At 40.1% G+C, this 11879-nt stretch overlaps 1 long non-coding RNA gene across 1 annotated transcript; it reads right to left on the reverse strand.

Annotated features, from left to right (window-relative positions):
* Nucleotides 1-2504: 2504 nt before the first annotated feature.
* On the reverse strand, nucleotides 2505-10365 carry LOC110141671 (uncharacterized). The gene is made up of 3 exons (XR_002315116.2): nucleotides 10021-10365; nucleotides 6374-6448; nucleotides 2505-5876 (listed from the first exon to the last, which is right to left on the reverse strand). It is a non-coding gene; the product is annotated as an uncharacterized lncRNA (long non-coding RNA).
* Nucleotides 10366-11879: the final 1514 nt, after the last annotated feature.

An 11879-nucleotide genomic window follows, 5' to 3' on the forward strand; every position in this document is an offset into this window, starting at 1 on the left:
CTTCACCTATAAAAATGCCAGTGATAATGATGTTTACCTTTTAGGACTTGAACAATGGTGGCAGGATGAGGGGAGCCAAACCTCTGCCCCCTGCACAGAAAAAAATGCAGCTATAACTTTATAGTTAGCCCTGCATATATGCGTGGTTCTGCATCCATGGATTAGCCAACATCAGAGTATAGTACCGTGGTAGTTATTACTGGAACAAATCCGTGCATGAGTGAACCTGAGCAGTTCAAACCCTTGTTGTTCAAGGGTCAACTATGCTGAATGCATAGGGTAGTTCTTAGAATTCAGTGGGTTAGTGCCTATAAGGTATTTGTAGCAATGCTTGGCTCGTGAGACTTTCTAGGTTGCACTAGTAATGAAGAATCTGCTGGCCAATGCACAAGATGTAAAAGATCTGAGGTTTACTCCCTGTGTTTGGAAGATCCCCTGGAGGAGGCATGGCAACCCACTCCACTATTCTTGCCTGGACAGAATCCCATGGACAGAGGAGCCTGGCAGGCCATGGTCCATGGAGTCGCAAAGAGTCGGACACAGCTGGAGTGATTTAGCACAGCCCTTGGCTCATAGAGAAGCTTTATGAATGTTTGTTATTTTCATCATTAATGTATTTAAAGGGATTGACACATAATGGACACATCAGGGACAGAGGAGCCTGGCAGGCTACAGGTCATAGCATTGCAAAGGGCTTGTTGGACATGACTGAGCACCTGAGCAAGCACACAGCAGGTGCTCATAGGTGACAGTTTTCCTTTTAGTTCTTAAAACAATTAGAATAAGTATACAAAATTTTTATTTACCTTTTCTCCAAGGATCAGTGTATATGGCTATTAGTGATCAGAGATCCACCCACATTGCTACAGAAGATCGGAAGTTACACGGGGCATTTGCTTTGGGATGTTGCCAGTGGTGATGTCATGTACCGCTGATACACTGGGGAATTGCTCTTGCAAGCTATATTTGACACATGGATTGCTTTCATCTTGTTATTTTGTTTCCGTACAAATAATATTTATCCCTCAGGACAAGAAATCATCCATGTGGAATAAAGAACCCCTTCTCAAGGTAGGTGTACAATTATCTGAAATGTAAGGATTGACAAATGCTTGCTAGATTGAAAGTTCCATGGTGATTTGAGAGTTTGAAACCTCTTTGAGATGGTGTTGACATTTCTCTCTCTCTCCCTTTTTTTTTTTGGTTCCCAGGATTTCCTGGTTTTAATATTTGGGCCAATTCTACAGCAGGGTGATTTGAAGTCATGGTTACGCATAGCATCATTAAATTTTGGCTCTGTGAGGAACATTAGTTATCCTCTAATCTAGGGATCAGCAAACAATGGCCTGCAGGCCAAAACCAGCCTGCCACCTGTTTTTGTATAGTGTGTGAGCTAAGAGTAACTTTTATATTTTTTGAAGGAAAAAACAAAAACAAAGAAGAATATGTCACAAATAATATGACTTGCAAAGCCTAAAAACATGCTATCTGACCCTTACAAAAAAAGTTTGCTGACATCCCTGTTCCAACCCAACTCTCTCATTAGACAAAAAAAGAGAAAATTGAGGCCAAGTGGAGCTGTGTGATTTTACTGAGGATAATTCAGCTCACTGGAGACAGATCCAGAGCTTGAGCCAACTCCCCTGACTTTCGGCCTTTAACTCCAGCAGCAGCCCTGCTGACCCAGTTAACTCTTTTTCTCCCCAGGGTCTTTTACCTTACTAATAAGAATAATTTCACTTAAAATGATAACACTAGTATTTTAAACTTATGTGATATCTCCTCACAGAACAGTTTAAAACACCTTCATCTGGACTGAACCAATTCTGCCACTGTGAGAATTTCTTATGGGTGATAAACTAGACCCCTTGGTAGCAACGGCAATTCTCTATTACATACGTAGGTTATTATATATCAGGATCAATAATGTATTCAAAAGGTGAGGAATAAACATATTTAACCTGTTTATAAGAAGCAATGAGATACTTAATAAAAGAATCATATCTTTAGGCTTTAATTGAGTTACTAACACCCCAGACTAAAGGACCCTGGAGAAGAAAATGGCAACCCACTCCAGTATTCTTGCCTGCAAAATCCCATGGACAGAGGAGCCTGGCAGGCTACATTCCATGAGGTCACAAAGAGTTGGACACGACTGAGTGGCTAACACACACACATATGTGAACACACACACAGACTAATGGATTCAAAACTTCCATGTTAACTTACAGGTTTGAGCTTTGCTGGCTAAATGTGGAGATGGTGGCGGGGGTTTCAAAGGTTATTTGAGATATACTCAACATTTATGGTAAGTTTTCATGAAATATTCATTTTTAATTCAAACAGTCGATATTTGGAAATCATGTGAAGCTTGACAGGGAAATTGCATATTCCTGGTTGGATTTTCCAAGCTTGTCAATTAAAAAAAAAAAACACAAACAAGACTGTTCGTAAGTTAAAGATAAATTTTTGGTGCATTTTTCCATAAGACAATTAGAATAAGACACACTTCAGAAAGGAATGCCCAGTCATTTATGGTTTGTCTCTTTATTTCAAGTTGTTCTAATTCTGTAGAGGAATATTTGATTTTAATATGTACATCAGTTACTTCCAAAATTTTACAAAAGAATTGCTAACTTATTTAGTTTACATTACCCAATGAGTTTCTTAGCCAATATTTTTAAGTCCAATTTTTGTCATAAAGCCTTCTACTAATTTAAAAGTAAGTCAGGAACGGACTTGTGGATCCAGAGGGGGAGGGAGAAGGTGGGACAATTTGAGAGAGTAGCATCATGTATATACACATACTTTACAAGCATAAAATACACTGCCCAGTGGGAAGCTGCTATATACCCCAAGGAGCTCAGCTTGGTACTCTGTGATGACCGAGAGGGTTGGGATGGGAAGGGGAGAAGGAGGCTTAAGAGGGAGGGCATATATGTATATTTACAGCCGATTCATGTTTTTGTACAGCAAAAACAAAACAACACTGTAAAGCTATTATACTCCAATTAAAAACAAATTTTAAAAAAGTAAGTCAGGAACTTTTCTTAAAATCAAAACTCCAAACAGGATGCATTATCATTACAGCTGCTTTGATCAGCCACTCACTCTTTGCAAATGATGTAAATGGAACGGGGGTGTAACTGGGTGACATGCATCAGACTGAATGGAGAAGCCCCATTCGACTAGCAGACAGGTGCACTTCCTGAAGTGTCTTTTTCAGGTGCTTCTAGTATCAACAGTTCTCAGATCAGCTATAGTTCCTAACGAGCACTTTGACTACATGGGTTTAAACAGACTGCTCAAAAAACCGAGAAACATGCAAATTTGAGCACGTAAAAAGAAAACATGCTTTAGGTTTGATACATTTCTCAAAAGAGTGACTTGAACTGACAGTTACTTACATATTCCATATATACTTATATATATGCTTATCCTTAAATACTATTAAATATAGCACAAAAATATGGTTTTTCTTAGGATTTCAGAATATCTTCAGCTGAATACATTAAAGCTATATGTTATACATATCTAATATGCTTTTTTTCTTATTTCCAAAATTTAATGGGGGGGAAAAGCAATAGGCATGACTCTCCAACTTATTATAAAAATTCAGTGAGATGCACTGAACCAGACACAATATGCTCCAACCTATACTGCACAAAAATTACAGTCAATATTATTTAGACATATGTGTTCAGAAACTGCAAAGGACATGATGAGTATGAGAGAAAATGACTACATATGTAATTGAGGAAATTTCTGGATATATTGCATGTCTTGGTCAAACCTAGGTTAGAAAGCTATTTAGAGCCTGCCGCTTCAGCCACAGACTGTTTATTCCTCACATGATGCTAATCACAGCGATTGTGCCTGTCTCTGTTATGTCTGGCAAACCAAATTGTAAGAAGTCAGCTCTGGCCAGGACAGCCAGTGGAACACACATGGTAGGGAAAAAAAATCCATTTTGCTAGGATGCCTTTTCCAGTCTCTTTATTAAGGCTCTCAAATTGCTGGAGATAAAATTAAAATCACAAAGCCTGAGTATCTTTTCATATTTGCCAATTTTAATTTGGTGTTTGGAAAAATTAAAGCAAATGATTATTTTTCTATTGTTGAAACACATTTTTCTTTTTTATTGTTTCTTCCCCCTTGGCATTGCATTTTTGGCTAATTATACTCCCCAGAGAGATGGAATACATCTCAAGGAGCTACTGGGTTGATGCTTCTAAAATTACACTTGGCATGACAAGCATGATTCCCTATGAGACCTGCCACACAGGCTTTGCCCAGAGGAGAACGTGTGGATCTTCAGGGCATACTGGAGTCTGTACAGTTGGAATCAAATGCCTAACTAGTGTTCGAGTCTCGCGTCCTTGTTTCAGAATAATCTTTCATCCCCACTTTTCTCCTGTCAATAGTCTCATTTAAGGAATGATCTCTTCTGAGTTCTGGACAAGTTCTTACTGAGTTGGAAGTTTCCTTACCTCGAAGCCCACTTTACAGCTATTAAAGCCAAGGCAAAATGTCTCATTTCTCTGAAGCTGATCTGCAGGGAAAACTGCAATTCAGCATCAGCCACCAAGGCCTAAAATATGCCTTCAGAGCGTTGTTCTTCCTGAAGTTGTTGCAACCTAAGGACGCTTCAGAGAGACAAGCGTATTCACTCAGAACTGAATGCTTAATTTTATTTAAGAATACAATTTTTTAATCAAATGAACATTTTAGAAATGAATAACAAGTCAACCAAGTCCAAATAGGTCTTAATCCTTTAAGAGTGAGTCTCTTCTGATTGACAGCACTCACGAGTTATTGCCTTAACATTAGAGATCAATACAGCTGTACTATCATTTAGAGCCCTTATAACAGATAACATGTCTTATTTCCCAAATAGTTTCATGAAGATTTCTTTAACTTCAGTTATGTGATTTTTTGGTGCTGAGAGACTAAGCATTTAAATCTTAATGTCTCTATACATCTTACAGTTACATGCAATATTGCCACAATGAAAACAGTCTTCTGTGGAAGGCTTCCCTAGTTTTCTCATTGATTTTCTATCCAGTATGATACTGTGATTATATATTACTTGGTGTTTCTCTTTATTTTTCCCCTGGATATTAATTGTGCTATTTTAAAGCCTTTAATTCTATGGCGTGAACCTTAATCCCATGGCAGAACACTTAATTCCATGGCCTATGTGTCACATTGTCACAGCATACTCCTAGTGTAAGTCTAGGGGGTAGGGGCTTTTATTTAGGAAAATAACTACATGCTGAATTCATCATAAGTTGGAAAAACAGATCCTCTTTCATTCATTGAACAGACCACACATGTTTCCATAAGATGTAGTGCCATGTGGCCAAGGCTCTGTGTGAACGACTCTCTATTGTAAATCGGTAGGAGAATAACTGTGAACTTCTTTTCTAACCAAGAAAATTCAGAAGTGGCACATTGTAACTCAATTTGCAATATTTTCCCCAATATTTTCTTAAAGCTTCATGTATGGAAAGTGTCTTTGTTTTCACTCCGTTTTGCATTTTGCCAAGAAAAAGTGACAAAACAGTACTTATCATCTTCCTTCAAAACATATGGCATGTGCCCACGGAATATTAAATGATCTTTTACAATGACAACAAATGTTGTGATATTTCATCTGAAACTCCCAGAATGTAAGGTTTCTTGAAGCAGGCAGGAAAAGCAAAAAGATGGTTCAGGGGGATTGGTTCGCTGGTAGAGATGGTGAGGAAAACATATGCTACTTGAAGTCTGAAGGAGTGCTGTGTATAGATGCATGTATAAGCCAGGGTGGGAGAAAATGCAAGTTGAAACAGCAGATCTTAAGTAAGCTTCTGTAGCCAGTCCAGTGTCCTCTGCTTTAAAAGAGATAAGAAATTAGAATCTACATAATGAGATTGTGTTTTTTCCGATTACCTCTCACTGGAGGCAGAACAATTTTCCAGCGATCCCAGGTTACTGAGAAGAGGGCTTCCCACCCTTCCTCTTCCTCTCATAGGCTTTCAGCGAACCATGGAGGACCCCTTTATTTGATCCAGGACGTGGGCAAGCGTGGCCTTTCCTGCCTCTCTGCTTTGACTCCTCCTGCCACTGTTGGAGTGTTTCTGCTCGGTCCCACCCCCAGGGGGTAAGCACACCTCCTTCCTGCCCTGGCTTGCTCTCTAGTCAGCTCTGCAGTTCCAGGCCTCCCATCCCCTGCTCTCAGGGCTCCGCAGTGTTTTCCATCCTGGTATTCTGATCTACTCAGCAGACCCAAACTCTTTCTCCACTGGCTAGTCCCAAGGTCTGGATTATGGGGATGCCAGCGGAAGCACATCTGATTTTAGCCTCAGGTTAAGCTGGAGTCTCTCGCTACCTTTTTCACCACAGTAAAGCTGCAGTGTTCCATTTCCAGCAACGTGGATGTGCCCAGAGATGATCTATTATGGACCTAGACAGTGAAGTAAGTCAGAGACAAATGTCACATGCTATCACTTCTATGTAGAATATAAAAAAATGATAAAAATGAACTTATTTTTAAAACAGAAACAAACTCACAGACATAAAACAAACCTTTTTGTTACCAAACGGAAAATGGTAAGATGAATAAATTAGGAGTTTGGGATTAACAGAGTCACTCCTCTCAACTGTATCTAAAATAGATGAACAACAAGGGCCTACTGTATAGCACAGGAAAATATATTCAGTATCTTATAATAACCAATAATGGAAAAGAATCTGAAATATATATATATATCTGAATCAGTTTGCTGTACACCAGAAACTAACAACACTGTAAAAAAAATACTTCAATAATAATAATAAAAAGATTAAAAAGCCCCATACACTCTATACTGTAGTAGGAGTGACTTTTTACACACCCAAATCTAATAATGTCAATTTATTTTCTTCAGTGTTTAACATTGCTTATTAAATAATGTCTAAATGCCTCAGGTTAGAGAAGCAAACCTTTAGTGATCTCTACCTACCTGCCCAGTCTCATTGGCTTGCCTCTTCTAAATAAATTCTGCACTTAAGAAAACAAACAAAAAAGCCTCAACTGCAATGCTAATTCCTATCTGTTCATATTCAGGGTCCATCTTTTAGGTGGCTTAGAACTCTGAAGGAAATGCACATTACTATTTACTACTCTTTAATAGCCCAACCTTCACCATTACGATGAAATGTTATTTGGTATTATATTCGTACTGAGCTCCTCAAGAATAGCTGCTGTAAATAATTGATCCCTGAGAACTAGTTTTTTTTTTTTTTTTAGAAAAAACAGGACACTTCTTCCATATTAATGTTTATATAAATACTGAAGAAAGGCCAAATATAATTTTATTTTTTAAAAAACTCCAATTTTAAGTATATTTTAACATTATACTCTTAATTCAGCTAACTCTAACCTCCTGCTCCTCCTTTAAAACATACCTTGGGAGGTTTACAATGTTAAAGGAGAGATAGGAGGAAAATAGTGTAGTGTTATATTAATATAACATTATCAGTTAATAGGTTTGTACTAATTTCATTCATTTCTGCGGCAATTGGTATTTCACAGAGAAATCAGGCATCAGTATTTTCATTGCTAAGCAAATTACTTCAAAAGAAAAAGGCATTTCTTTATTCATCAAATATATATGGAGAAACTACCATGTTCTAGGTATTGTTCTGGGTTTTGTGGTTATGTCAGTGAAAGTATAGACACAATCTGGGGACTTTTGTCCCTAAGGAAACTCACTTTCTAGTGGTAGGAAAAAGGTAAGAGATAATTAACATAATAAAGAAGCACTTATAATATTATGGGAGGTGAAAAGTATTTACCTTATTGGGGGAGGGAAAATACAACAGAGTAAGGATGATGGGAGCAGTGTGGAGGTGGGATCTTCAGTTTAGGAAGGTGGGTAGTAGGTTTCACTGAGATGATGCTATTTGAGCAAAGACTCTGAAGAGATGAGGAAGCCATGTGGATATTATGAGGAAGAACATCCCAAGTGGAGAGTACAGTCCTGGAGCAACAGCTCGGAGGGACCACGTGTACAGAAAGAAAGGAAAAGTGAAGACAAGCAGGAAGGATGGTGAGGAGGATACGTGACCAATAGAGAGCTCGGGTAGCGGGTTTTCATGCCTTGTAGGCATTGTGAGGATTTGACCTTTTCTCTGAGAGACTAGAAAGCCATTGGAAGATTTACTGGAGGAGGAATATATGACTTAAGGTTTAATAGGATCTTTCTGGCTGCTGTGTTGAGAAACTAGACTTTTGGGAGACGAGGGCAAGGAGGCAGATTTATTAGAAGGTCCTTGTGATGATGAGGTGAGAAATAGTGGTTAATCACCTCCATCAGGTGAAACTGGTGGAGGAAGAGAAGCGGTTGGATTCCTGATATAAACTGAAGTGTTGAGACAAAGGGGTCTACAGGGTGAGAGAGACAAGTCAAGGGCGGCTCCAGGGTTTTGAACTCATTAGATGGTTAGATTTTCTACTTACTGAGATGGGAGGAGTGGTAGGCAAAACAGATTGGGAAGGGATAAGATCAGAAATTTAGTTTAATTAGATCTTAAATGTGGAATATTCATAGAAATCTGACAGAAGTTGTTGAATACACTGTTACACACATGAGTTTGAAGTTCAGGGAAGTCTCTACTGTAGATACACATTTGGAAGTTGTCAACATGGAGATGATATTTCAAGACTGACTGTATTCTCTGATAGAACACTCTCAGTGCCTGTGAAAAGGAGACTTTCCAAAGTCCTGTGAATGCTGAGCTTTTCTTCTCAGCCAAGTTTGAGATTCCATAAAGGCTGGCACTTTAAAAAGGAAGCATTGAATGATGAACAATTTTCCTGCTGAAAAGTGACATCAAAAGGAAAAAAAAAAAATTCCCTTCAATATCATGTACCTCACCTCTGCAATTAAAGTGGAAAGGGTTCAGAGAATCCAAAATTAATTTAGAGAATTCAGAGTCAGGCAGGTACCAGCTTCCATGTACTGAAGCTCCCTTATTTCTTTGCAGCTCTCTCCTACTTTTGTGACCATGCCCTAGACTGACTTGCAGCTAAGATCAGGGGTCTTGCAGGTTCAGTGGTTTATTTATTTATTTTTTTTCCAGAGGAAAAAATAACTCTTCTACCTATTAGTCAAAACTAATCAACTTTTATAAGGCATTTATTTACTGTACAAAGGAGTTATTTGATGCTATACTATAGGTCTGAAAGAGTTAGTTCATTCCTCCAAAGAGCCTAATGCAATCCTAAGGAATTTCCACATTGGGAGAGTCTGGCTCAAAATAACCGTCTACACAAGACGTTCTGAGTCAGAAAACTATTTAAAGAAGAGTGTGCTAAAGAGTAATTCCAATAAATACTGGAAAATCTTTTGCTGTTGAACATACAACAATAGAAAGGGTGAATTAACTATCTTTAGACCACACAGTGGGATGAATGCAGGGAAGGACAAAGCCACAGTTTCTGCCTTTCAGCTCTGTGCCCAGGCCCTTGGTGACATGCCTCAATGTCCAGAACTGAATGACACTGTCTGACATTGTCAAGCTGACTTCCCTGTGAGTTACCTCCTTGGCACAGAATCATGTAAAATTATACTTCTGGCAGAGTAGCTACCATCAGGAAGAAATACTCTTTGAATATTCAGTGCCCATCAAAAGAGAATGCCAATTAAAAAAATGCAATTAAAAAAAATAGAACAAGATTTTGCTAAGCTTAATCTTAACATGGGCTTCCCTGATGTCTCAGAAGGTGAAGAATCTGCCTGCAATGCAGGAGACACAGGAGATGACGGTTCGATCCCTGGGCCAGGAAGATTCCCTGGAGGAGGAAATAGCCACCCACTCCAGTATTCTCCCCTGAAAAATCCCATGGACAGAGGAGCCTGGCAGGCTAAAGTCCATGGGTCACAAATAGTCGGACAGGACTGAGCATCTAAGCACAATCTTAAGTTTTCTTGGAGAAACTGTCCGGAAAACAGTCATGAAAATATGAAAATATGACAGTGATTGCCTTCTTACACGATTTGAAACTGCCAGAGAGATGAATATTAAACTTGTACTTGGTTGCTGGTCTGAGTCAAAGGTCAAAGATCAACATCTTGAAAGAGGATGAATAGCTTGATTCACTGTGTAAGGTGGAGAAACCCAGTCTCTGCTTTCGACACTCATGTAATCAACCAGGACCCCGACAGGCCTTCCCCCATATCCTCTGCTTTAGCTCTTCTCTGAAGTACCTACATATTAGCATATTATGCACATTTCTGCATTGCTTTGCAAACGTAAACAACAACAAAAAACAGAACCTCCCCCTCTTCAACAAAAGGAAGATGTTGACTACTTGAGGACCTGGGCACACAGCCCCAGGCCTCCTGGAGCCTAAGGACTGATAATGTAACCTCTGTGACACCATCCTATTACCTACCATCAGCCAATCTGAGAGTTGTGCTCAGCTGTATCACAGACCCTGTGGCTGCCCCGCCCTCCCCGCTCCGCCCCGCCTCGCCCCCCCCTCCCCACCCCCATCCTGCCCCACCGCCCCAACCTGGCTTTTCAAAGTATTTTCCCAAAACACTTCGGGGAACTCAGGCTTTTCCGGGGCTCCTCTCATGGCCTTACAATAAACCTTTCTCTGCTCCAGACTCCGAGGTTTCAGTTGTTTGGCCTCACTGTGCCTAGGGCACAGAAACTTGTCTTATCACTCTGGATTTCCTCCTCTTTCCACCCAGACTATACCTGTTTTTCTTCCCTGCCTCTGTTGAGCACGAGCTCGCCATGCAGGTTTGATCTGAGCTGGGATGGAGAATGGAGGTCTTGGGAGGTGAAAACCAATAGAGCACTGGGCGTGAATTCTGGCAACAGATTGCCCCTTCCTACTCAGCGTTGAGCCACGCACGTGTGCACTATCTAGTGCGCATCACTGGTGAGCTGGGGATCTGTTCCTTCAGAGAGCACAGTCTGGGAACAACTTTCCTCATTTACATAGAGGAGAGGAGAGGGAATACTAATGATGTCTGTCTGTGGGCTCCATTTCCATCTATCTTAATTGTCCACGCTTTCATCAGGTAGGAAGACAGAGGGAAGAGGGGAAAGTGCCAAGTCAGGGAACTTCCTGAGGTTCCTTCCTTCCAGCTCATAGGACTCCGATTTAAGAGGATTGCAACTGATTTTATTTAGACTCACCTTATCATTAGTTAAAATGGCTTGATGGTCTGGAGGTGGGCACCCTTGTGTTTTGGATCCCACATTAAAACTTAAGGAAACTTCTATTAATGTTTGTGAAACTGTGTTTTCCAAACTAACAGCCCATGAGGCATTGTACAGGAGCAGAAGACACCGATTTCATAGTCCCGTTTCTCAAAAACTATCAGTACCTGGATGGATTTGATTACCTTTGCCTTAGTGGGCCATGCAGGTGCCCCTCAGATTCTTTGGGGGTAATATTGGGACTAGAAAAGCTTTTGGAAACTGCTGCCAAGTGATAAAGGTCTGATATGATATCCAAAAAGCACTCATTTGCTCTTTCCAGACCTCACATAAGTTTGTTAAATTGGGAAAGCTCAGCAGGTGGTGTGTCTGAAATCTTTTTTTTTTTTTTTCTTTTGCACTTGATTCTGACTGCTCTTGCCAAGGCGTGATGCTTTGAAACTGACACAAAGCCACACTGAAGCTGCTTGGTCAGATCTCCCATCTCAAAACAGAGGGCTGCCTCTCTTCAAGAGGAAATCAGCAGCCCTCTGGATTCAGTAATTGCTTTCTCAGCAGTCTTGCCCCCGTTCCCTGGAGGAGATTTTAGTTAAATGGACCTGAGGTTCGTGCCTCAAGCTACTGAAGAACCCTTACCTACTTGTCATACAAATGGGACCCTCCCTGAAGAAAAA

The sequence above is a fragment of the Odocoileus virginianus genome, chromosome 19, assembly GCF_023699985.2.
Source record: "Odocoileus virginianus isolate 20LAN1187 ecotype Illinois chromosome 19, Ovbor_1.2, whole genome shotgun sequence".
Taxonomy (NCBI): Eukaryota; Metazoa; Chordata; class Mammalia; order Artiodactyla; family Cervidae; genus Odocoileus; species Odocoileus virginianus.